The following is an 8,315-nucleotide window of genomic DNA, read 5'->3' as shown; positions in this document are numbered from 1 at the left end:
ACATACGTCTACAATAATTCAGTAATTCAATATTCTTATGATTAATCCGTAAACATTCAGTAGTAAGACGATGTATTTTTCCCGTGATCCATCTATAAGCCTCAACTCACTCACGTTTCTCATGAGAAAAATAACAAAATTGATAAACGCAAAACGTATCAAAACATATTTTGAAATCCAATATCAAAACAATTATTCATAGGTGAGCCCAAAAACGTATCATAACAATTCGATTAAAATCAAAATCAACTTCGTAGTCGACGGTTCATATCAAACGATTTGTAATCAATGCTTCTCATAAATCAATAAATAATTCATGCTATAAATTTAGCATATAAATTACAAATACGATAAAAACAGCATAGTATGCTAAAGTAAATCAAAGGTTTCAAAAACACATGATGGAATCCAATATCAAAACAATTCTTCGCATTAGGGTCCAAAAACCTATCATAAAAATTCAAAATAAATCAAAATCAAATTCGAAATCGATAGTTCGTATCAATAAATAAATGATTCATAATCAATAATTCATATCAGTCAATAAAAATCCATATAAATTAACGATACGATAAGAAAAATAACATTAATAACTAACCATACCTTAATCGTTGTACCACACTTGAGAATAACTCTAATAATAAGAACTTGATCGAAAAGTTGAACAAGAGTAGTTTTGCTCATGGAGAGGATAAAGTGGAAAGAAGATGATGGTGTTTTTTATAGAGCCGAGTACCCCATGAAATAGAAACGTAATTAGCATTGACTTCTTCCATTTTAAATTTTAAAGTTATTTAAAATCTTTATGATTTTCCTTAATCGTAACATTTATTGTAATTTTAATAATACAAAAGTTATCAAAATTTTCAATAACTAACCTAAAACATAACCTCTATTAAATATTTAAAAGATTTGACCACCATTAAAATTATTGGAGTGTTACAATCATAATAATTATTATTATTAACATTAATATATGAATTGAATTGTTTACTTTTAATTAATATTATTTATTTTGGAATTATTTTATTACCAAGAAAATTTATGAAGCCTTTGTATCTATATGGAAACTATAGTTATGAACCAATAGGTAAATGGCATGTGTTCAAAAAGCCTATTACTTTAATAGTATAGATAGATAGATAGATATCACACATTTATAAATATGGTAATTATATAAGTCCCAATCTTACGTTTACGCATTTGATTTAATATTAACAAATAAAAATAACTGAACCAACCATACCTCTCGAATTGGCTAAATATTTACATATATATTAAACTAGGTTTTATCCCCGTATTACGAGGGTTGTTTTCATTTTTCGTTTTCATTTTTGGTTTATAATATTTATATATTTTTTAGATTTTAATTTTATTTATCGTTAGAAAGTTAATAACATACTTAGGTTTGATGATTAAAGAGTTTCATAAAGAAATGAGATGTTATAACTCATTTAAAAAACTATATGGGTTTGATGAGACCCATGACCCGCTTATTTCTTTTACTATCAAATTGTTTCTTCATTATAAATAATATATTTTTAATTAAAATTAGACATTAATTTTAGTATATCTCTATTTTGTAGGATTTTCGGATAAAATATTTGATAAGATTAATTTTAATATAATGAGATGTTATAACCCGTTTAAGGGTTATCTGGGTTTGGTGAGACCCATACCCATAAATTCGGGTCAAATGCATGAGAAGCTTCCATTTACAAATAAAACAATCTGATGTCTTGAAAGAATGTAGGAAGCGTTTTTAAGTAGTAGCAAACTCAAGATGTTAACTTTGTGACAACTGAAAACAAATACGAGAACTTTTATACTAAGTTGACAATATTCATTAACACAAAATGTCAAAATTACTAATGTTACAATAGTTTTTATATAAAATTGATGAATTTGCGAATTGCCACCACTCATTATAAAATGAATACAAAAAGAACTAAAAAGTTATTTCGCTAGTATGAAAATAATAAAGGGATGTTGTACTTGGACGTGTCATGCAAATATTTGTTTATTTTATAAGCATAATATTTTTTACTATAAAATTGTTTATTAATTATAAATAATATATTTTTCTTTTTAAATTGGATATTAAATTTTAGTATATCCCAATTGTATATGATTTTTATATCAAATAATTGGTAAGATTAATTTTTAATTTAATGAGATGTTATAAACCGTTTAAGAGTTATTTGGTTTTGGTAAAACCATACCCATGAATTTGGGTTAAATCAATAAGATGTCTCCATTTAAAAATCAAGCAATCTGGTGGCTTCAATAAAAAGAGGGAGCGACCGCATCGTGACACATAGGATTTTAGGGGTTTACTTATATATATTATTATCGATTCTTTCTATGATAATTTCAAATAATTGTTGTTGATAAATAGTTACTTTGTTCAGTAAATTTATTTCCTTTGATGTGAAAAGAAAAATGTGATACTTATTTTAGGAAGTGATTTCTATATAAACTAGAAGATGTTACACATTATTATATTTTTAATTGCATACAGTAATTAAATGCATTGTTGATACTTTCATATTAGGATTCATATACTTCTTTCTTCTATGTAATATCTCTTTTTATATATCTCTGGTCTAACTATTATGTGGCATTCAATGTGGACATTTATTTATGGAATACTTGATTTTGGAATTAGTTTGTTTTCACTAAACCGTAGATGAGATCATATACGAGATATGCGTAAATTCCAATTTGTTAAGATTAATTTGACTAGCTCAATCAATGTGATTACTTCTGAATTTAATTTATTATGAATTTAATTTTGATTGTTTTTCGGTTAGTTACATGAAAGTTTTCGACGTATTAAAAAAATATGTTTAGTAAAAGATGTGATTATTATTTGTTTCTATCTACATGTGTACACATATTGGAAACTGTATACGCCATAAAAATTGTTAATTTTAAGCGACAAATAATTCTTGGTTGATAATAATAACAATGTATTATATTATTTCATGAAAACTAAGAAATTTAAATCAACTATTAGTATGGGGGATTACTTTTGTATCTATATGATTTGGGTAAAATTTAATTAGTTCAAAATTCTAGTATTCATTAGCTTGAATTAGCAGAGAGCTCGCACGTTGCGGCGGGTGTCGTGTTAGGCCATCAGTAGGCGTTGTTTGACACATGGCGTCACAGTCAACAATAAAAAGTTTTGTAAAAAGTGGTATAGTGATAAAAAGCCTCAAAACTAACAACAAGGTCGTTTAAGTACTTTGTTTTCTCACTCTAATACACAATTGGCTGTCAGTTAGTCAAACATGAGGTTCCAACTAAACTATAATCCATCTATACACACTAATTTGCAGCTCGAATTTATATAGAAAATCCGAAAAACCGATGCACTCGTGGCCAATTGACCCTTAGCAGCCAAATTACCAAATATTGACTCGAATTCTGATTTGATCACTACTATTAATATACCTGATGTTATAATTTTAAGATTACATGTTTTATAGCGGGGGCAACCGTCAGCAAGTGGACGGAACCCACGTGGTGTTATATGTTCCAGATGACGCTGGTTGGAGCGGCCAGGGCGTGGTTTGATCGTTTACCGGTCCACCACATCTATGATTGGGCGGACTTCCAACACAAGTTCAGCCAACACTTCAGCCAACAGAGGAAATATACTGAAGAGCAGTGGACGATCCTCAACTGCGATAGAGAAGAGGATGAATCTTTACTAGACTTCATCACTCGCTTCAACTCGAAAAAGCTGAGTCTGGGCACCATAAGCGAAGATCTTGTTCGCAGCCGCTTTCATCCAGAGCGCCGAATACCCAGAGCTTATCCGCACCTTAACGGGTAAAGATGGCATGCCATCCACGTGGGATGTCATCACGACAGCAGCTAAACGCTTCGCGGAAACGGAAAAGCAACTGGGTAGAGATCTTCCCCAGAGCACAAACCTCTACACTCAAAAAACAAGAGAAAACAACTTCCTTACCGCCCGACAAAACAAAAAGAGGAAGCTTGGTATTTGGCAGTCAAGGGTAAACTTTGGCACCTCATCTGGCTCACACCAGCGGTTAGGCGGAAAGGATAACATGCAGTTGTCGAACCGGAACTCCAGATGAACGCCACTCACCAAAAGCGTCACCGAGATATTCGCCACCGAGAGGCTCCCATGGCCAGAGGCTCCAATAATCCGACAGCGTCCAAACGCTGATCAAAGCAAATCCTGTGACTTCCACAGGACAAAAGGCCACACCACGGAGGAATGCGTAGCCTTGAAGGACGTCGTAGAAGCATTTGTCAGAGATAGGAAACTCACACACCTCGTGGCGTAATGAACGCTAAGCAGGCTAATGCGTGTAGAACCCCAGTTGGGGAAAGCACGAATGAAACTACAGCTTCAATGTTGGAGACTACATACTGCGTAAACAACGAGATTCCAAACCAGGTGCATATCGGCTCGAAAGGCTCGATGACATCCCCATCCCAAGAACATGGAAGGGAGCTCAATTACACAGGCTGCATGTAGATCAATTCCAAACTTGTAAAGAAAAGGCCTAAAGCCACTTATAATGGAAATGATTCTCCTTATTACATTGACGCTGATGGTCTTACATTTATACTTATGATCTGACCACACTGATATGCCGGTATTCACCGCATAAATAAGTGGGGAAGGAAGTCGTTGCGTGTGGACGGCGGCAAAACCCGCATAAACACAAAAAACGGCAGAAATTTCTAAGGAAAAGATGAGGAAAACCTTCACGCAGGTCAGTTATAGGTAAAGTTTGGTCATCCCACTAAATGAAAGTGACGGTCCTACCCGCACAATCATGAGAGGAAACTGAACATTAACCTATTGACAACCGCGCGTCGAAAGGTTATTCAAAACACTGATATGCCGGTATTCACCGCATAAATAAGTGGGGAAGTCGTTGCGTGTGGACGGCGGCAAAACCCGCATAAACACAAGAAACGGCAAAAATTTCTAAGGAAAACATGAGGAAAACCTTCACGCATGTCAGTTATAGGTGAAGTTTGGTCATCCCACTAAATGAAAGTGACGGTCCTACCCGCACAATCATGATAGAGGAAACTGAACACTAACCTATTGACAACCACGCGTTGAAAGGTTAACTTATTCAAAACACTTGGAAAATGGCTAAGTTAAACTAAAGTATGCACGAGCGAATCATATATTGTTTGAGGCAAAACAAGTGCCAAATTAAACTATATTATGCATGAGCAAGTCATATAACGTTTATAAAGCAAATCAAAAAGATTCAAAAAGATTCAAAGATTCAAAAGTAAGAGGGACTACACCCCCTTACCTTGGTAACCAAGAAACCGTAAGACAAGTGCGGGTACAGTGTCAAGGCGAAACCCTTCACATACTTAGCACCTGCAGGGAATTGAAGCCAAGAATACCTTGGGAGTCAAGTAACTATAAGACGAGTGCGGGTACAGTGTTAAGGCAAAACCCTTCACATACTTAGCACTCGCAGGGAATTAAAACCAAGAAGGATCTTCTGGGTCATGCTTGTGGAAAGGGAAATAACATCCCCGCATAGCGGGAACGTTGAGAACTAGATTGTTTGAAGCTCCAAGATGGAATTGGTTGTTTAACATAATTGATCACTATGTCTAAAACTACCAAAACCTCGTGGAGAATCTACATAAGTGAAACTCAACGCTCCTGACTTGCGAGGAGGTTACACACCTACCCGCATCATACCCAAAGATCAAGCAGAAAAGTCGGGAATTTCTGCACGTGACATTAGGGAAACCGCGGGAAGAATCCCGACGGACAACCTTAAAACTAAAAACCCTTTTCAAAACCCCTTGCTTAAGTCCAAAAGTTCACCTCACTTATTAACAATTCATGAGAAGAACATTGGACTGGGGGGACTTGAAGAGGTAGGTCCCAGCAGAGCCCAGTTGGACCCGCAAGACTCACCTTGAAGAGGGACGTCTGCGCAAAGACCAACTGGTTCCGCAGGACCCACCATGCTCAGAGAGATGAAGACCTTACGCGCATACGCCAGCTGTTCCCGCAGGAAAAGCCTCCCAATGGTGAAGTACCCCGCCTGTTCCCGCAGCTGCGGATACAAGCCATCAGCGGAGGCTACCCGCACTAATAGCAAGGCTACACGCACAAGGCACTAACTCTCAATAATTCAGTAATGTCACCTGAAAAAGGAATGAGCAAGCCGGGAATACTCCCGCCCAAATGAGCCAGTCCGTACGCTTCTGGAGGATCTTTTGTACTATACCTGCCAAGGTATGGACAAAATAGACAAGATCTGACCAAAGCAGCGACAACTCACTGACAACAGTACGACGAGGAGCACGCTCTAGTACTTAATGTCACTATCAGCCGCTGCCTACTCACCAACCCTTGTCGTGGCACGTACATAGCCTGCAGTTGGTGGAAAGGGAATAGTACACGGCCGGCCATGTCACTATCAGCCGCTGCCTACCCACCAACCACCAGCATGGCACGTGCGTAGCCCACAGTTGGTAGAAAAGGAATATTATACAGCTGGCTGTACCTGCTTGGAAACCTACCTTCGGCTATAAATACTCCAACACCTTGGAACGGTATGATCACATCTTATATCTTATACCATCATATATCTGCTCTAGCTATTTCTCTTAATATACACATATTCAGAGCAATCTAGTCTGATTCTCACGCCGGAGGGTGGTCAAAAGGAGGTACCCCCCCCTTCTCAGTGACGAGCTCACGGTGTCTGTTTTGCAGGTCATCAGAAGAATAACCATCTTTGCCGGACCTAACCCTCGTGGGAAACATTTACTTAACCCCCAGATTATCCGTAATCTGCCGGGGTCACTTAGTGTTTCTTCACTGATGTTATAATTTTAAGATTACATGTTTCTTGAATAGAAATGGCCAGATTATCATTATGCAAAGAATACGTTTTATAAAAGATTTTGACCATAATCCCTGTGCACTAATCTGCAATACGTCAAATCATACTGTGCTACTCATTAAGTTTATCACCAAAATGGCTCCATGAGTTTTTCAATACAATGACAACAAGTTTAAAATGATATGTTTATTCATGATAGGGGTGTTCATGGTTCGCTTTAAAATCGTGAAACCGTCTAAACTGGCCTTTGGTTTTGGTTTAACAGTTGGTTTTTGTATTAACTTTTGGTCGGTCGGTTTCAAAATTTTCAAACCATATAAAACCGGAGAGGGGCTTAAAACTTTAGTATGTTTTAGTATTCTTAAATATTCATTTTGTTTACAAGGCTATGTTTATACTGATTACAATATCTAAAGCAAACGTGGCGGAAATGTGTAGATTACTCGTTAAAATGAACTTTTACACCACAAATTAACAAAGCCAATTTTTAAAATACCCCTTTTGCCCTCAAACAAACTTCATTGACTTCTAAACAATTAACTACGTTTGACCAGCCCCTGATTCAAAGTAACATGTTGCTGCCTTTCACACAAACATGAATTAAAGGTCTAAAAGAGTTATAAATTAATATGGCATGCCGTTTGACACACAGACACGAATTAAAGGTGTAAAAAAGTTGTAAATTAATATGGCCTGCAGTTTGATTGCACTTGATCAAACTGCACAAATTTATCACTTGGTCAACTGTTTAAAAATCTGTAATCCTTTACCCATAAACAATTTGATTTGATTTGCTATACATTCATATAAATAATGTAAGGTCATATCTTACTTCCTTGACCTTGAGCCGCTCTCGAGAATTGCTCAGCTTCAATATCATACTTTTCTCAAAATTGTAAAGCGCTCGAGTCATTCTTCTAAAATGGACCGATATCTTTGTTATGACTATGGAGGGCAAATTAGTAATTTTGTACGTAAAAAATGATACCTATAGACATATCAGAAGTCTCTTCATGTCGGGGACATATTGCTAGCAAGTATGAAGAAAGGGTACAAACCTCAGTCCAATTTGAAAGCAATTTCCAGCAAGACCTGTAGAACGACTGTTAAAAACTCAAAAGTAAGTTGTAATGCAAGCATACCATGAAAAGAAAACAATTTTAAAATAAAATAAAACGGATATTTGTGATAACTCACTTGAAACCAGTTGTTATTTCTTAATGGCCTCTAAATTTGGAATTTTCTTTGATTTCATTAGTATTCTATCCATTATATCCATGTATGAAATAAACACAAATGCATACGCATTTCGATTGTTAATTTTTTTTAATTGATCAAGCATTGAAGGGAGCTAAGAAACTAAAATACAAATAAGAGACTTTAATACTTGCATGCAAAAGTAATTCTTTAGCATGTATCGCTTGTTAGGGG

Source organism: Bidens hawaiensis, unplaced genomic scaffold (genome assembly GCF_021521415.1).
Source record: "Bidens hawaiensis isolate Kalapana, Puna unplaced genomic scaffold, B.hawaiensis_p1.1 tig00015774_1, whole genome shotgun sequence".
Taxonomy (NCBI): Eukaryota; Viridiplantae; Streptophyta; class Magnoliopsida; order Asterales; family Asteraceae; genus Bidens; species Bidens hawaiensis.
Note: the sequence above shows the minus strand (reverse complement) of the source record.